Raw genomic sequence first — 6,778 nt, 5'->3', positions numbered from 1 at the left:
ACACATTAGGTCGTTTTCACAAAAGAAAAAAAAGGATTGACACAATGTAGGCGAAGTAGGCGAAGTCTTTTGATACATAATGCTTTAATTGTTTTTAGGTAATTCTCCGGAAAATAAACTTTAAAAATCACCAGTAACCTTAAAATTGTTTAAATATCAGTAAACATCTTAATTGGTATATATATTGAACCATTTCTTTCCATGACGTAAATGATTTTAACTATTTTTTTAAAGTAAGATTTTTATAATCTTGTAACAGAATAACCTTTTTATAATTCATAGCTGATTGTCTTCAAGCTTTTGTGATAGACATCTCATGTTATAGTTAAAAAATAAAAAAGTAAATCAAGCAAATGAAGTGATTATTTACGGTCTTTTTTAACTGAAAAAAAAAGCTTTTAGGATAATTGAAAACATTATCAAATATTCTTCCCCGCCTTCAGTGATTCTTAATATTTCTCTTTGAATATAAAAACTTAAATAATGAAAGAAACGCTGTTTATTTTTTTATCATTTATTTTTTATTTTATTATTATTATTATTATTATTATTATTGAATTTGGTCAGATTTATTATTTATTATCAATAATAATATTTTTGTCTTGGTGTATAAGTCTATACACTAAAATTACACTAAATACGCTATAGATTATATTAGAGACACCCTTGTGTAATGAAACCAACTGTGCAGTTTTTTTATTATAAAGAAATACTAGTACATCTCTCTAATTTCTCTTATACTGAACTCATTTCAAAAATTAAAGCGAAATTGTCAACCGACATTCCTGGAATGGTATGGATGGATTTAACACCTAATCACAGCAGTAATTAAGCCACATTGAATTTACCTGAGCACAGTTCAGCGTGGGCAGGCTGACAAACAATTTACCAGTTACTGTACTACTAGTAATTGCCTTCACTTTCACAAGGAACTGATGACATCTGTATATGCTAGAGCAGAGGTACAGTGCGAATGACCGTAGAAAGGATTTTATCAATCACAACGAATGTAACCTGTATCGGTTCAGTGGTCGTTCAGAAGTTTAAGGAGCAGCACAATTTCGGTTCACTCGGTCATATAATAGTGCTTGATGATGGAAGCTATAGTTTTTCTCTTCTTGTTTTTTCGAAACATGAAATAGTTAAACGCTATTCAGAAAACAATAATCAATTTATACAGTTGTTCGTATTGTTAAATGTAGTGTAAATGATATTTTCCGAGTTTTCTTTCACTGGTCAAAATCTTGTATGACCAAAAATATTTATAAACGCCACAAATAACGTCTACGAAATTTCAACATCACATAATATTACAATGAATCATAATATATGCATTCCTGATTACAATAAACATGGTCTTTAAAAATAGACGACGTTATTAAAGGACATTAAGCTCCCAAAATGCCTTTATTTTTATTTCCCAAAAGCATTTTTTTATCTTTGAAGTCCACCATTACTCAGAACCATTTTTTTGCTTCTTTTGCCTTTAGTCATTAAGTAGAGTATTTTGTATGGAAGTCAAACTACTACTTTATTTACATTTTGTTATTATTTTATGACAAACCATTTCGCATTCAGCGCTACTTTCTTTAGGTAATAAGCATTTTGACATTCTCTAAAACCATAATTTAAGTTTACAAATTTCATTCGTGCCCTTTCAAAAAAAGAGGCGGGGTGGAAATCATTCGTTTCATGTGCCTTTAAGCTTTGATGTATACATGACACATACATCAATAATATAACTTCTTTTTCGGATTGGTTGTTAAGCTGTCAGTAAAAAAATTGCGACTATTTAATCGGTAATCCATTTTCTTGTCTTACAATACTGGCTTACAATTCTTACAATGTTGGCTTTTAGAGTTATGGCTAAATATTCAATCTCCGGCGGTAGAGGAAAGTTTTTACTTTATACTGGAATCATCTGTGCCATTATTGCTGTTAGCAAATCGTCAGAAAAAGTTTATTTCGAGAAATACCTAGACTGGGGCTATGGCTTTCGTGGTACCAGTGTTTACAAAACATATAGCAACAAGAGTCTCATGGAGTGTACTTTAATCTGTAAAGAGATGTCCGAATGTATCTCCTTTAACATTGATGTCAAAGGAACGTGTGAGATCAACAATAAACCGCTTGACTATTATAAAAGTTACATACAAGGAAATCCGTCATGGAGATTTTTCGAAAAGGGAAATTGTAGGCTCGGAAGGAAACTTGCTAAAAGATGCCTCATGTTGTTACATACAGGCGGTTCTTCGTGGAATGAAAGCAGAGAAATCTGTCAAAGAGGACATGGTGATTTGGTTAAAATTATGGATGATGATGAGAACGAAGCAACTTTAAAGCTGTTGCTTGACACCTTTCATGAGCAGGTACCAAAGATTTGGATTGGGTTGAATAAAGTACAGTCAGACAAATTTGTTTGGCCGGACAAGACTGGAATAACCATCAACTTTCCTGGCGATGTACCAAATCCAGCGAATGATTGCGTGGCCGTGACTCATGCCAACTCCTCTAGCTATGTTTGGGGATCAGAGGATTGCTGGTCTAAAATGGCATTTCTCTGTGAAAGAAGAAACGCTTAATGCTTACTGTCTACAGCTGTACATCTCCTGATGATTGAACTTAAGAAAAAAACATACACACACAAAAACAAACAAACAACAACAAAGACATGGATTGTCGACAGCATTAGAGAAGGTGTACAGATCTATATATTCACAATATAAGGCTTTATATTTGGGCCTTTATATGCATAATTTAACAATTTTATCACCATTTCATCTCTGCTATAAAACAAACGGTGTTTGATTTGATCGCATTTTGACAGTTTTTTGTGTGTGGATTTGAGTTAGATTTTACTACATTTTGGTTTTGTGGAGTGTAAGTGCCTTTTGCAAGCTTATAAATTATTACCTTTTTTATACTCGGCAATGTTTTTTTTCAAATAGATAATCCACTTTCTTAATAGATGATTTTAATAAATATAAACTTAATCATTTTGTTATTTTGCTGTCGTAATATATAAAGAATACGGAATGTGAATTGTGTAATATTCTTTTGAAAATAAGTCGCTTCATACGCTTTATGATAAGCTAGTTCGATAATTCTGACAAGGAATCTAAACAAATTAATCAAATGAGCCGCGTCACGACATCAATTTCTCTACTTGTAATAGGGTTGGTAAGCGAACAGCATGGATCCTGATCAAACTGCCCGGATGCGTAGGCTGGTCTGGATCCATGCTGGTCGTAAACCCATTATGTTGGTTTTGTCATGGCGCGGCTCAAATCTATTCTATTTATCACATTCACTTAAATGCGGAGATACCAGTCATAGTTCTCCAAAACTGACTTAACTCAATGTGCAATTAGGCTTTCATCATTTTATTATTCATGAATCTATTTATTAATTATTTATATTGTTAACTTACTCAATATGTTATTAGAAAAAATACATATTATGATCTAACGATGGTATCGCTAAAAAAATGGTTTATTTCTGACAATAAAACACTAAATTTGAATCATTTGTTGCCCAGAAGTGTAGATAATAATTAAGCGAATAGCTATAAGTAAATATCTTCTTTATTTGGTTTATGTTTATCAAATCAACAGTACATCCGTGAAAATATAACTTTCATTTTGTTTGTTACATACATGGATATGTTACGAATATTATAATCTTGTAACATCGTTTTCATTGGATAATCGTGAGGTTTATATATTATTACTTTTAAATATGTTTGACATTTTGACATGTTATATGGCCTTATATAAACGGTTGTTTGGAAATATAACCCGAGCCGATAGGCTTGACTGTTATTAATGGCGACTGCCCAATAATTGATTGTGAAAATGTTTTCTTTATACAATATTTTGTAAATAGAATGCCCCACTCATTCTGAACGCTATTTATAGAAAAACAGAATCCCCAAAGAAATGTCCAACATAGCAAATTTGAAAATACTGCAGGCTCGGTTTTGATTGAGTCTGTTCATGGACGGTAACGGAAAGTGCAAGTAACCGTCCATGCCCCTTAGCACCGTCTAAAGCAGTATTCAACATTAAACAAAAAATGGTGAAATTTTGAAAGTTCTGTTATTGATTATTTTTGAAAATAGAATAGGAATTAGAACACAAGCATGGCAAAATGTCAAGTTATTTTGTTTTTTACCTGTTCACTGTTCACTTGGATGTGCTTAATGTCACTTTAAATAAGGTTTTCGTTGTAATGTAAATTTTATATATTATGTATTGTATTTCTGCTGAAAATTTTCTCATTTTTTTTTATCATACTATTCTTATGTATAGGTTAGCGTATATTAAGATTTTACTAAATTAATTTGTTGACCAGTAAATGCTTACTAATGAACACTAACCAATTTAGTGTTTGAAATTATTTTATAAATAGTCGATTTACATGACTAATTAAAATTTAGTCGATTAAACAAAGTAAATTCATTTACATGTACTGCAATTCTATTAAACAAAAATAATTTCAAAAACTAAATATAGTTCGGCTTTGTAAGATAATTCAATTCAATTTATTTATTCCACATTGATAAAGTCACAATAGTTATTGTTAAAGCCACAGTACTACCTATACCTTCACTGTCATACTGTACAACAATTTTATAATTTTACTAAGAATTTGATTTTATTTTATATGTGCAAACACAAGAATCCTGTAAAGATACTGTTATACATGTACACGTATATATGTTCAGTTTGCAAAAGAGAAAATTGTTAACAATGTCATTTGTTAAATTAAAACAACAAAAACATAACATATTCAAAACAAAGACTTTGGACTTTTGAAAAGATTGTTTACCAAAATAATAATAACAATAATAATAATTATGATAATAATAGATAAATTAAAAGAAAAAAAAAGAACTGGTAAAATTCTTGTGTCTGACACAATAAAAAAAGTTTAGTATTCAGAATACAAATGTAGCGTGTTTTTTTGTTTGTAATAAAAAATGAAAAAAAATCTTGGGTATTTTATTAATCCTTTTAATTTCGCATTTTATTATTAATAATTTCCCTTATTTGCAGAAAAAGTACCTTTCTGATCTTGACGTCGAAGTAACAATTGAACTTCATCTTAGTTACAACTGATGGTATTTACTGGTCTTGAAACTTACACATGTATAAGGAAAATAATTTTACATCACATCTCAAAACCCAAACACTTCGATTTAAGTAAATGTATAGACTTTAAGGCCAATACAAATGATATTTCGGAGGTTTGATAGGCCTTTAACATTACCACATATATATATATTATATTATGCACTAAGAATAGATCAACAGCAGTTTTCTAGTTGTATTCTAGATGTGAAAACAGTTTCCGTGCAGTGATATCAAGTGAAAGTGTCGCGCTGCTTACGAATGTTTAAATGTAAGCCATTTGAGCCACCGAAATACTATCATTTTTATTTTTCAAAGACCATTTATTATTGGTATCTAGTTTCCAAAGAGTTATTCATTGGCCATATATATAAATTTTATTAACTATCGTTTGCTTCTTTTTTCTCTTTGGCAATTGGTATAATTATAGTGATTAAGTATTTTGTATGGAAGTCAAAATACTACTATAGTACCGGTACTTGTTTTACATTTCCCCACCTTTAAGGCACATTACTGCATGATCAGTGCCACTTTCGCCAGTTGTTTAACTGAACATGCTCCAATTCCATTATCAAAACATTATTACCACATATTTGACCTTTCTATAGTGTGCCTTTAATATGGTGCTTAGTTTTCCTACCTACAATGTGGAATAGAATTGGAAGATTCTAAGGAAAATGTAAATAAAAGACATGGTACTATTAAGTCATTAGGATAAAAAATAGAAAGTGTTACATCTTTCAGCACACAAAATATTGGTGGTTCTCCACTTTGTCCCAGCCAGATATTAGCCCCTTATGCAATATGGAGTGTTTTTCCACTCAAAGGGTCACAATTTAATGGAGTCTTGTCCAGATTACGATATAACATCTTAAACGATACATTAATACATGCACTAGAATGCCCACCTTTAACTAAAATCGTAATGTTCGACCATCTTTTCATGCAGTTTTGTATTCAAAAGTTTTAGGGGCAAAGATATTGCTGCTTTACATATAAAAAAATTAAACTTTGAATCTGAGGTAAAAAAGAACACAAACTATGAGATGCGCGACGCATTCTTGAAGGAAGATATTGTAACAAAAATATCATTTTTATTCTTCAGGACAAAAATAGCGACAACAGTTGAAAATAGGACCTTAATATAAAATATAGCTTTGGTGTAAACAAACTGTCCATTTTAAAATCATCAAAGGGTGATAACTCGACACCAAAACTGTAGATTATGATGGTATTTATGATGTACCCATCGTCGGATACCCACGGCCGAACCATTAACATTTATCAGCATGTTATGTGACATGTTTATCAATCGTGGGTATCCGACGTTGTGATGTACCTTGCGTTCAAAACTAACCAATCAGTTTGGAGATCTGTCTATGGCTAAGCTACAAAACGTTATATCTATATAAACAAATTTGACTGGTAGTGTTTAAAGCATTAAATGAGAATCAAGTCTGTATCATAATGCACATTAAAGGTCTACTCAAATCTGCCACATTCATATCTAAAAGCAACAAAGGGCCCTAAACCCAATAGCGAACTGTTTGGTTATAAGACTAGTTATTGTTGATTTTTTACTCATATAACAATCTAACGCATTAGTTGCAAAAGAAATAGTCCTTTTTACGTAACAAAAGGCCATA

The sequence above is a fragment of the Ruditapes philippinarum genome, unplaced genomic scaffold (assembly GCF_026571515.1).
Source record: "Ruditapes philippinarum isolate M1 unplaced genomic scaffold, ASM2657151v2 ctg1584_1_1_1_1, whole genome shotgun sequence".
Taxonomy (NCBI): domain Eukaryota; kingdom Metazoa; phylum Mollusca; class Bivalvia; order Venerida; family Veneridae; genus Ruditapes; species Ruditapes philippinarum.
Note: the sequence above shows the minus strand (reverse complement) of the source record.